The sequence below is a fragment of the Maylandia zebra genome, linkage group LG8, assembly GCF_041146795.1.
Source record: "Maylandia zebra isolate NMK-2024a linkage group LG8, Mzebra_GT3a, whole genome shotgun sequence".
NCBI classification, from domain to species: Eukaryota; Metazoa; Chordata; class Actinopteri; order Cichliformes; family Cichlidae; genus Maylandia; species Maylandia zebra.
In genome coordinates, this window is record NC_135174.1 from 3,154,518 (window position 1) to 3,167,486 (window position 12,969).

A 12,969-nucleotide genomic window follows, 5' to 3' on the forward strand; every position below is an offset into this window, starting at 1 on the left:
ATCAAGTTTTTATGATAACTAATGAGTCTTGAACAGCACTGTGGAGGAATTTTGGCAGACTCGTCATTGCAGAATTGTTGTAATTCAGCAACATTGGAGGGTTTTCAAACATTACCACCTATTTAAGGTCATGCCACAGAATCTTAATTGGATTCAGGTCAGGACTTTGACTAGTCTTCTTTTTTTTTTCAAAAGCCATTCAAAGGTGGACTTGCTGATGTGTTTTAGATTCTTGTCCAGCTGCAGAACCCAAGTACACTTCAACTTGAGGTCATGAACAGATGTCCGGACATGCTCCTTCGGAATGCTTTGGTAGACAGCAGAACTCATCGTTCCATTTACCACAGCAAGTCTTCCAGTTTCTGAGCAGCAAAACAGCCCCAGACCATCACACTACCACCACCATATTTTACTGTTGGTCCCTGCCAATGTAATGGCACAAAAATTAAACTTTTGTCTCATCAGTCCACAGAGTATTTTCCCAAATGTCTTAGGCCATTTTTTTACCCAGTCTCTTTCTTATGGTGGAGTCATGAACACTGACTTTAAGTGAGGCAACTGAGGCCTGCAGCTCTTTGGAGTTTGTTCTGGGGTCTTTTGTGACCTCTTGGATGAGTGGTCACTGCGGTTTTGGGATAATTTTGGTTGGCCAGCCACTCCTGGGAAGACTCACCCACTGTTCAATGTTTTTGCCATTTATGGATAGTGTCTCTCACTGATTCACTGGTGCCCACAGCTTTAGAAATGGCTTTATAACGTTTTCTAAATGGAGAGATCTCAATTACTTTGTTTCTCGTTTGTTCCTGAATTTCCTTGGATCGTGGCATGATGTCTAGGCTTTTAAGGATCTTTTGGACTACTCCAGGAGTCTGTCCTGGGTGTAGCTGGAGAAATTGAACTCAGCTTTCCAAAGAGTTAATTGATGTTATAACAGGGGGGGAAATCACTTTTTATATTTTTTAATTTTATTTATTTATTTTCGTAAGCATTCCATCTTAGTTTCAATCACCAAGGTAAAGCAAAGTGACGCATTGAGTCTATTTAGTATTTATGCAAGGGTGTTTATACATCACTAATTTAAGTTTCTGTTTATAGGATAATTTGGTCTTTCAATGTGGGCACAGATCTGGACAAAATGTTTGCAACTGAGAACAGAGATATATTTAAACTCTATCAAGATGTGGGTCTAGCTTCAAAAATTACAATATCTTTCCTATAATTTCACTCAAAAGTAGTTTTTCTTTTAATATACCATCCATGGTTGAAACCCACTTCTTTCAATTCTATAGCCTTGAATTTTTTTGTCAGTCTATCTGAGAGCAGTAAAGTGACTTTTATCTCTGTTTTCCTTTCTTTTCTCCTCTCTAGAGATGCCATTGCTAAAGCCTTGTATTCTGTTCTTTTTGACTGGTTGGTGGAGCAGATTAATGAATGGCTGAGTCCCACAGAAATGGACAGCACCGTGGGCATAGTTGACATTTATGGATTTGAGGTAAGTGTCCAGTTTGGACTTTGGTCTGGAAACGTGCAAGTAATTAAGCATATTCTTGTGCAGATAAATTCACAATGGTCCTGTGATCTTATGCAGAACCTGGGAGTGAACAGCTTTGAGCAGCTGTGTATCAACTTTGCCAATGAGCATCTGCAGCATTTTGTCAACAAGGCAGTAATCACTCAGGAACAGGTGAGTGTATTGTATACTGCCCATGAATTATCAACCATCAGAGTCACCCATTACAAGCGGGTTCTACGTATTCTGAATAAATTATTTAGAAATATCATAATAATATGCTATAACTTGATTAAATTATTGAATTACTACAAAAGAAAAAAGGAAAAAGAAAATCCCCAATCCCTGGTAGATATTTCACAAGACTTGCTGAATGCTTCAACTTAATGTAACATTTAAATTCAGTTGACCTTTTGGGAGAAAAAAAAGATTTGCCTTTAAAATTTAAGAGCTTTACCTACAACATCATAGATGGGTTGTACGATTTGCTCTTTGTCTAGCCTCTCACCTGGGACCAATTTGCCGGGGTGAGGAGTGTCCAATAGGGTTTGCTGGAAGAGTATGGGATGTCTGGCCCATTATTACAGGCTATTTGGACCCTGTACATCTGCAGAAAGAGAATAGTCTGTAATGCTGGCATTAAATAGGATTTTTTTTGGTGAGTGTTGGGCTCTGCCAGGACTGCCCTTTGTCACTGATTACATTCATAATTTTTATTGACAAAATATTTAGGCATAGCCAAGTGGTGGAGGCTCTTCATGTTGTTGGCCCAAAGAATTTCAGAAGATAATGTGGTACTGTTGGCTTCTTCAGGTGGTGACCCCCAGCTTTCTCTGACAAGGTTTGCAGCCAAAGTGTAGAGGAGGGGGAATGAGCACCTTCAAGTTCAAGAACATGGTTCTTAGCTAGAAAAGGGTTGAATGCGAACTTCAACTCTTGGAAGAGGTTGTTGCCTCAAGTGCATGGGTTTATCTCGGGGTCTTATTCACCAGTGAGAGTGGAGCAAGGGATTGGCAGCCATCCATGTAGCAGAAATTAGTTCCTGATGTTTTTTAAAAATAAAATCAGGATTTGTAACTTTTTATGTGTGAGCATGGTGAGCATCTTTTATAAATGTTTTCATGCCATTTAATTGACGTCAGTTTGTATCACTGTGTCTGTGTCCTGCAGGAGGAGTACAGTGCAGAACACATCCATTGGCATCATGTACCACTTAAGCACTTCCACTCCTGTCTGGAGCTAATCTCCTCCAAGCCACATGGCATCCTCCGGATACTGGATGACCAGACCTGCCTCCCGCAGGTACGTACACACACACACACACACACACACACACACACACACACACACACACACAGATATAGACAAGTTGTATACAAGTTATATAAGCTGTAAGGTGTAATATAAAGAATCAGGTCCAAGGAGCAAGTGATCAGTTTAATATAAGGTGCAATGTAATCAGTGGTAGTGCACACTGAGTAAGAGGTAAAGACTAGAGGTTGCATTATACTATAATAAGTACGGTTTATAAATAGGTGGGAATGTTATTTATAAATACAGTGAAAATATCCAAAAAGGTTAACAGCTCAGTTAACCTTCAATCAGGGTGGAGGTTAGGCATGTTTGACAGCCTGTGGGTAAAAACGTTTATTGCGTCTGTTTGTTGACCTGATCGACCTGTAGCAATTTACCAGAGGGAAGGAGGGAAAAAAGTGAGTGTCCAGGGTGTAAGGGGTCCTTGATGATGATACCGGCTTTCCGCTGAAGTCTGCCAGTATAAAAGTCTCTGAGGAAGGTTAGTGCAGTGCCTATTGCCCACTCTGCCGCCCTCAGCTACCGCTGCAGTTTTTTCTTGTCCTCCATGGTAGAGCAGTTAAACCAGAGTGTACAGCAGTAGGTCAGAAGGCTATTGATGGTGGAGTGGTGGAAGTTAATTAGCTGTTTTTGAGGTGGACCAGGTAAGGTTGGCCGAGACCACGAGGAACTTGAAGCTTTCTACCCTTTCTACCTCTTCCTCATCAATGTAGAGGGTAGAGTGCTCCAATCGCTTGGTTCTCCTCAAGTCAATTATCATCTCCTTGGTCTTGGCTGTGTTCAGATACAGGTTATTGTTGTTGCCCAGGTGCTGAACCGCCTCTCTGCAGACTGAATCACTGTTGTTCTCGACTATCCTATGATAGTAGTGTCATCAGCAAATGTTATAATGGTGCTACTGGTGTGAATTGGAGAACAGTCATGGGTAAAAAATGAGTATAAGAGGGGACTGAAGACACACCCCTGTGGGATGCCTACGTTCAGATTGAGGGTGGAGGAGGTGTGCTCTCCCATCCTGACGTCCCGGGTCTGTCACTCAGGAAGTCCAGTGTCCAGTTTGCAGGGTTGAACTGTGTTGAAGGAGGATCTGAAGTCCACAAACAGCATCCTCATATAACTGTTACTACTGTCCAGATGTGTGAGGGTTGTGTGAAGAACTGTTATGTCAACCTCTGTTGACCTGTTTGCCCTGTATGCAAACTGGTATGAATTGAGGTCTGCAGGAATGACAGCCTTAATGTGTGACATGATAAGTTTCTCAAACAATTTTGGCGATTATTGGTGTTAAAGCAATTGGATGATAGTCATTCAAGCAGCTCACCGTGTTCTTCTTGGGCACTGGAACGATGGTGGCTGACTTAAAGCAGGATGGTACTACAGACTGTAGCAGTGAGAGGTTGAAGATGGTGGTGAAAACCTCTGCTAGTTGGTCTGCACATGCTTTAAGCACTCTTCCTGCTACACTGTCTGGACAAGCTGCTTTCCTCGCATTGACTCTGCACAGTGTGGTTCTGACCTGATGCTGCTCCAGCTGGATGGGGATATTGTCCCTCCTGCTACTGGTATCACTGTTTAGTTTGCTCAAAGCGAGCAAAGAACTGGTTTAGGGTGTCGGGTAAGGTGATATCCGGAGAGTTTGTTTGTGTGCGATTATCTGTGTAGCCAGTAAGTGTCTTGATCCCCTGCCACTAGTTTCTGGAGTTGTTTTGTTGAAATTATGCTGTCCTCACTAAATTTTGTTGCAGGCAAAGTAATTTCAGCTATACAGCTAGCTTAACATTCTTTATTCCCAGCACTTCATCCTCCAAGAAACAGGCCGCTTGTTGTGTTTGGCAGGATTTAATAATGAAAATAAACTCTCTCTCTCTCTCTTTTTTTTTATAAAACTGTACAAAAAAAAGGAATACAAAATACACAATGAAGACATGTTCCATTACACTGGAGAATAACATTGCTCTAGTGAAAGATACATGACCACAAATGAAGCATCTGCTGAAAAAATACCTGCCTCCATATGATTTAACCCAAAATAGTTACTAATACACATTATATGTATAGGAACTTACGGATGAAGCCGATATTGTGGACTTTAACACCAGGATTGCAGAGATTGCCATCAGATTACAATTTTTTTCACTGCAGCAGCAGAAGAGCACACTACTTCCTGTAGTCCACTTCCTCTACAAAAAAAGACATCCTGCTTAGTTACCACTAGGTGGTAGTAACACTTCTAAACAACTATAATATGTCCGTTCCATGACAGAAATGTTCCTCGATATGCTGTTTGCATTTGTGCTTGGCTTTTTTCAGCCCTTTAGCAGAGATTGGCGTGCCTCTTTGTAGGCTTGTTGATCTCCTGATTTGAAGGCATTGTCACATGCTCTTAATAGAGATCACACCTTGCTGTTGAGACATGGCTTCTGTTTTGGGAACACTTTAACAGTCTTTGTTGTTGTTACACTCTCAGTACAAAAGTTGTATGAGAGTATGGCAGATGTGTGGCCCTCCAAGTCTGATCCTTCTGCACATATACCCAAAACCGTGTGGTCAAAACAGTCCTGTAGGGCTGTGGTGGCTTCCACGGTCCACACTTGTACTGTTTTTACAAATGGTCTGTGTCTGAATTAGAGGTTTACAGTGAGGAACATAAGTATTTGAACACCCTGCGATTTTGCAATTTCTCCCACTTAGAAATCATGGAGGGGTGTGAAATTCACATTGTAGGTGCATTCCCATTGTGAGAGACAGCATTTAAAAAAAATTCAAGAATTATTTGTTTGATTTTTAAAGAATTTATTTATATTGCACTGCTGCACATAAGTACTTTACAACCTGGCAATCAGCAAGAATTCTGGCTCTCAAAGACCTGTTAATATGTCTTTCAAAAGTCCACTCCTACTCCACTTATTAATCTAAATTAGTAGCCACTGTCTGAGCTCTTTTTTTTTTTTTTTTTTTTTTTTTTTATCTCACAAATCCATATTTTATTTACAACAGAACATAGACAACACATTAACTATTTAAACTGAGAAAATGCACTATTTTCATTTTATGATTGCAGGCAAGTAATTTTAGCAGCCAGACTCTTCTACTGTTCTTATATGCAAAGCCTTCCCTGAAAAAGACATCGTCTGGACCTGCATATACTTTGCAGCTTTCATAGCGCCCTTTCAGATGTGCAAGTTGCCAATTCCATAGGCACTGATGCACTTCCATGGGGAATAAGGACTTTAACATTAATAACAGGAAGTAACCAAAAAAAACCCTGAAAACTGAGACAGGGCAATACAGTTGGCATGAGGAAATGAAGAACTTAGTGTCAGAGTCCAGCCTGAGGGTCATGACAAATAATTAAAAAGACACCACTTGGACCAAAACGTACAAAATTATTAACCAAATAAAGTAGAAAACTGTAGTACTCCATGAGGTTTGCTAATCAGTGTTCTTGGTGTATCAGTATCTGGATGGGTTATTGAATGCTAAGAATGCCTGATGTTGTATAGAATAAAATCTAAAACAATCAGGCCAAAGCTAACCGAACAAATAACACAATGAATTGTCTCCCTGAATGGAGAAGAGCTGAAACAGTCAGCTCTTAAATGCTTCAAGGAGACTGGTCAGGTGCTTTCAGTTGCACTGATTAACCCCGCCTACCAGGAACTTGCAAGACAACTCACAGGGACACATGGGGAAAAACACAGCGGGAACTGGCCAAGGGAGAGGGCTGTTACACTCAAAACACAAACGGGATCAACAAAGCCAACCAATATTAGGACCACGACATGCATACAGGTTTTGCATCTTTTTTTTTTTCTTTTTTTTTTAATGTATTTATTTATGCAAGTTTCAAAATTTTTTTACACATTCACAAACAGCGGGACAGAAGAACACAGACAATAAAGACAATAACAACCAAAAAACAAACAAACAAAAAAACAAAACAGAGCAACAAACCACACAACAGGGTACATGGCCAGCACTTATTAAAAACAGCAGAGAAGCAAACAAAGCAACTGGTATACATGTCAAACAACTCACAATCTAGTGAGTCCAATCCACAAGATCAAATCCAAAGATCGCTAGGAGGAGCTGATAACAATCATGCAAAAACAGTTATGGGCAACAGCTCAGAATGCAAGCAGTTAAAACAACGTGGTCAGGACCCAGGGCGTGGACTGTCCTTCTTAATGTGGTCTATAAAGGGCCCCCATATCTTCCTGAACTTCTCCATGGAATCAGACGTAGAGAACCGAATTTCTTCCAGGTATAGACAGGAGACCATCTCCTCGAGCCACCTCTTGAAGCAGGGAGGGGAGGCAGATTTCCACTCCCCCAGAATCAGACGTTTGGCAATCACCATACCAAACATGAGGGCCTGTTGAACAGCAAAGGGAAGTGCCAAGGAGTCGTCGGAGCAGCCCAGGATCACCATAAGACAGTCAGGATACAGTTGCCTATCATAAACAGTGCTAAAGAAACTAAAAATACTAGTCCAAAAGGCTGTAAGCGTAGAACAGGACCAAAAAAGATGGCCAAGAGTACCGTCCACAAGTTTACATTTATCACATTTGGGGGAAACGTTAGGAAAAATCTTGTTCAATTTGGTTTTGGAATAGTGCAGTCTATGGACAACCTTAAATTGAATTAACTGAAGCCGGGCGTTAACAGAGCATAGTTTTATCCGACTTAACACTTCAGCCCATAGATCGTCAGAGATAACCAAACCAGTGTCCCTTGTCCAAGCCTCTTTAATATGGCAAGAGGGGGCTGCCGAAGAAAAAAGGTTGACAAGCCGAGAAATTAAGTGTTTTGAGGTGGGAGGTTCGTTCATCATATTGTAAAAGACATGCTGTATGGGGATGGTATCTAAATTTGAGAATGCTTGCTTGACATAATTCCTAATTTGTAAGTACCGAAAAAAATGACTTGTAGGGAGATTGTACTTTGTCTGAAGCTGAGCAAAAGAGGCAAAATGATTGTCAATATAAAGATCCTTTATAGCAATTAACCCTTTGACAGGCCATTGTTTGAAAGCAGCATCCATTGTACTAGGCGTAAAGCTAGGACTGTGGCAGATCGGGGCAAAAGTTGACACTACCGGGAGGTTCAAGATTCTCTTAATTTGATTCAATATTTTTATGGAGTTGCAAAGAATAAAGTCATCACATGCACTTTTAATAACCGATTTTGAAAATAAGATAGCTGGCAAGGATGCTCCAGTGTGGTCGATAGCAGTGCTAAGCTCCAATTCGAGCCATTTAGGGCTGGACCTGCATCCCACAGTATCACCAACTATAGACAGATTCCAGAAGACCCAGGCTCTGGCATTACAGGCCCAGTAATAATGTCTGAAAACTGGAAGGCCCAGACCACCCTCGTCCGAGGGCTTTTGCAAGTGAGACTTCGAGATGCGGGGGGGCTTGTAGGCCCAAACAAAAGGCATGATAATGGCATCCAACACTTTGAAAAAGGAAGACCTGAGAAAAATAGGAACGTTCTGGAATAGGTACATGAATTTAGGGAGCACAACCATTTTGATTATATTGATACGGCCAATCATTGAAAGTGGGAGAAGTTTCCACCTATCTATCATACACTTGAGCTCATCAGTTAGAACCGAATAATTAAGCCTGAAGAGGAGTTTTGAGTTCCTAGGGATGTTAATACCCAGGTATGAAAAATAATCCTGGGAGACCTTAAAGGGCAAACTAGACAGGAAATCAGGGCCCAGACCAGACGACAGCGGCATAAGAACAGACTTCTTCCAATTTATGGTGAACCCTGATAGGTGGCCAAAGCTGTCAATCAGCTTAAGAAGTGGAGGAAGGGAGATCTTTAAATCTGAAAGAGCCAATACGATATCATCTGCATACAGACCGATGGTGTACTCTGACGTGCCACAATTTATACCAGAGATATGGGAATTGGCTCTGATGGCAATGGCCAACGGCTCAAGAGCTAAAGCAAAAAGCATTGGAGAGAGGCAACAACCCTGCCTTGTCCCACGGTGTAAGAGGAACGGGAGCGACCTCTCATGGTTGGTAAGGACCGAGGAACGAGGGCAAGCGTAAAGCAACTTAATCATATTCAAAAAATTCGACCCAAAACCAAATTTTTCAAGAGTAGCAAACAAATAAATCCATTCCACCTGGTCAAAAGCCTGCTGGGCATCGAGTGAAATCACCGCAGAATTGGGCAGTGTCGTTGAGTACATCGCATTTAAGAGACATCTAGTATTAGAAAAAGAGAATCTATTGGGGATAAAACCAGATTGGTCCGGATGAATTATAGAGCCTATATGCTTATTTAACCGGTTGGTTAGGACTTTAGCAATTATCTTTTGGTCCGAGTTGAGAAGACTTAGGGGACGATAGGAAGAAACATTAGTTTCGTCTCTGTCTTTTTTCAGGAGGAGACATATATGGGCATCGTAGAAAGAATGAGGGAATGAGCCGTTTAACACTGCGCAATTTACCATCCGAAGTAGCAGGGGAGCGATAACGTCAATATGTGTCTTATAAAGCTCTATCCCGAAACCGTCCGGACCACAAGCTTTTCCATTAGGAAAGGAGCAGATTGCATTTCTAATTTCCTCCAGCGTAAAGTCTGCATCGAGTAAGCCCCGTGCAGCCTCAGGAAGAGTCGGGATGTCTAAAGCATTAAGAAAATTGGTGATTTCAGCAACTGTGGCCATGGTACTAGATGTGTATAACTGACAATAAAAACTGCGAAATCTGTCATTTATCTGCTTGTGATCAGACAGCAACTGGCCAGTTGCAGAGAGAATTCTGTGTATTGCCCTTTCAGCTTGAATGCCCTTCAGCTGTCTGGAAAGCACCTTGTCAGCCTTTTCACCAAGCTCAAAATGCTTCTGTTTTAATCGACAAATACAATTCATGACCTGCTCCCCCAACATGTGGTTGTAGTCATATTTCAATTTGAGAATGGTATTAAGTGTGTCAGCAGCCCCGGTATCGCGATACTTCTCCTCCAACACAGCCAGCTCTGCCTCAATATTAGTACGCAGCCTGAGTTTGTCCCTCTTCTGAGAAGCTTGATAAGCAATAATATGACCTCTAATAACGACTTTAAAGGACTCCCACAAAACCGAGTCTGAAACTGCACCATTATCATTAAATTGTAAAAATTCTGCGATTTTAGTAGATAGGTAAACCGTAAAAGAGTTATTTAGATATAAAGAGGGGTTAAATTTCCAATTGTATTGGGGGGTATATAGGTTGAAGTCAATTACCGTTGAGAGAGGTGCGTGGTCCGAAACTAAAATACTGTGATAAGTGGAACTAACCACTTTCGAAATAAGCCTGGAATCAATAAGAAAATAGTCAATTCTACTGAAACTGCCATGGACAGGGGAGAAGAAAGAGTATTGCTTTTCTAACGGATGCTGGTGCCTCCAAATGTCAACCAAGTCCAAAGATTTAGTAAGAGTATTGAGTACAGAAACAGCTCTCAAGGTTGGGGCCAGGGACGCAGAGGACCTATCCAACAATGGATCGAAATAACAATTAAAATCACCACCGATAATGATATTATGGTCATTGTATTGTGAGACAAGATTGAATATTTTACTAAAGAAGTCAGGGTTGTCAAAATTAGGGGCATAGATGTTCAAGAGGACTACAGGGGTGGAGTTGACTGTACCTGTAACAAGTATGAACCTCCCACCTGGATCACATATCTGAGTTTTGAATATAAAAGGAATAGTTCTGCGAACAAGAATGGCAACCCCTCTCGCCCTGGAAGAAAAGGCGGACTGGTACACCTGTGACACCCATACCGATCTTAATCGCCTCTGCTCTGAAGGTTGGATATGGGTCTCCTGTAAAAAAATTATATCAGAAGACAGAGATTTTAAATGCGAAAATACTTTACCACGTTTAAGAGCTTTGCCCATACCCCGACAATTCCAGGTCGTAAAAGTGATGTGGCTCATCCCCAGCTTAAGTGAGTGGATGGTGTACGACGATGTGAAAGGACAAAATGAAGGCTTTGAGGTTTGACAAATAAAGAGCTGGCACTTACATCAAAAAACAAAAACGACACATATTTAGAAACATGTAGACCCCCCCCTCCCACCCCCACCCACCCCACAAACCGCAGAAAAAAAGATAGCGGAACACCCCCAATATCCAACAGGGAGGCAGCCGGGAACCAGGGCCAGCCTGACTGAACGCTAATACTCAAAAAAAAATACCATGGAGCCCTGTGCGCCCCACATATAATCTATTTAACAAACCTGAAAAACAAAATTGTGCACCAAGTACGAAAGATCCAACTCAAATATCTAGATGGACATAAAACTTTAACCGTTGCAACAAAACTGCAAATATGCAGAAATGAGACAGAGCATACAGAAACATGTGCATATTCCCAATATCACAACGTAACACAAATACTGTAGAAGCAAAACCCAATAGGCAAAATAGGCACTGTACACCGTTTCAGTGCGGGAAAGACATGTACTCTACAGTATGTAAATCACAGTATGCAAACCAAAAAAACCTTGATATTGCGCACTGATCAGCTGAGGACAAAGATGTTGGATCAAAACATTCAACATAGCTGGGTAGAGAACATTACTGCAGAAAATGCGCAAATATGTAAACATGTCGTGAAATTAGTAAGTCACTTGTGAATTATTATTCATTTGCAGAGCCAATGGAGTCAGCAAACCGTGCAGCTTCCTCCAGCGACATAAAAGTCTTCGATGTGTTGTTATATTCGACATGGAGCTTTGCGGGAAAGCGAAGAGAGCACTTAGCACCGGCGTCGATCAGCCGCTTCCTCACACCACCAAAGGCCTGCCGAGACCTCCGCAGTGTAATCAGGAAAAATGGAAACTCTGTCTCCGCGGTACAGCAAAGGAGACCTTTGCCTGCTGAGTCGTAGTATGTCAAACACATCACGGTTGTTGTGGACTTTAGCGATGATGACACGTGGCCGTTCATTGGGCTGTGGCTTCGGTCTCAGGCTACGGTGGGCTCGGTCTATTTTTATCGGCCTGCTGAAGTTCTCACGACCCAAAAGCTCTGGAAGTAGGTTAGCAACGAAGTCGGTAGGGCTGCCTTTCTCATCCCCTTCCTTAACTCCAGCAATCCTCACGTTGAGTCGGCAAGAGCGCCCCTCCAGATCGTTGATCTTAGCTTTGAGGAGAGTGTTAACCACCTGTAGCTCTTTGCACGATGCTTCCAGCGCTGCTAATCGGCTATCGTTAGCGGACATAGCTTCATCAAGGTCTTCAAACCGGCGCTCAGACTCATGTGTCGTGTCCAAATTCATGGGCTGCATTCTCCTGAGGCCGCATTTGTAGACCGATTACGTCACAGCGACGCGCCGAAGGCTGTCCAAATTCGTAGACCCCTCCGAATGCAGCCGACAAATGCGTGCTCCTTTTTCCGAATTTGAAGGATGGGTCGGGTGTGTCCTTCGTGGCCCACCATATCCCAGAATTCATAGCGCGGCCCAGCCAAGCTCCAGTTTCCGGCTAATGGCGGCCGCTACTAAGTTTTAAAATTACTCTTATTAATCTTTCTGGGTCACAAAATAAACTTTTAACATATTTTCAGGCGAGAAAGTAGCTGTGTAAACATCAAATATCTGCTCGGTTTATCAAGATATCGCATCTTTGCTAAAGTGCTTCGACGTTTTCGGAGACGTCTGCTACCCACCAGCTCGATAGCTAGCCGGGAGCTCGAGGGTTACTGATGCGGCCGAGAATGGCACAACTCCCGGCACATCATTTTCAGATCACCGCGGACTTTCGCTGCTCGGGTTAAACGTTGTCAGCCGGTGATCAGCTGTGATCAGCTGATCACGGGGCCGGGGTTAAAAGAGAGACGCCAGACATCATTCTCTTCGTGTCAGGAGCTCCGAAACTCTGCCGACGTCAGTCTCCGCCTGATTCAGCAACCGTGAGTGATTATCCCTTCAATCCTTTTTCTCTTCCCGGCTCCGCTCGCTCTCTGTCGGTAACGACCTCTTCCGAAGCCACGCTTCGTGCACTGATCGTTACTAGAATAACTGCGTGCCTGCTCCAAACCCACCGCTAGCCTTCGCCGCGCTTGGGTCTAGCCAACACGCCACACGGGCACGCCGAATTACTGTGTGTAACCCGCCCGGCCGTG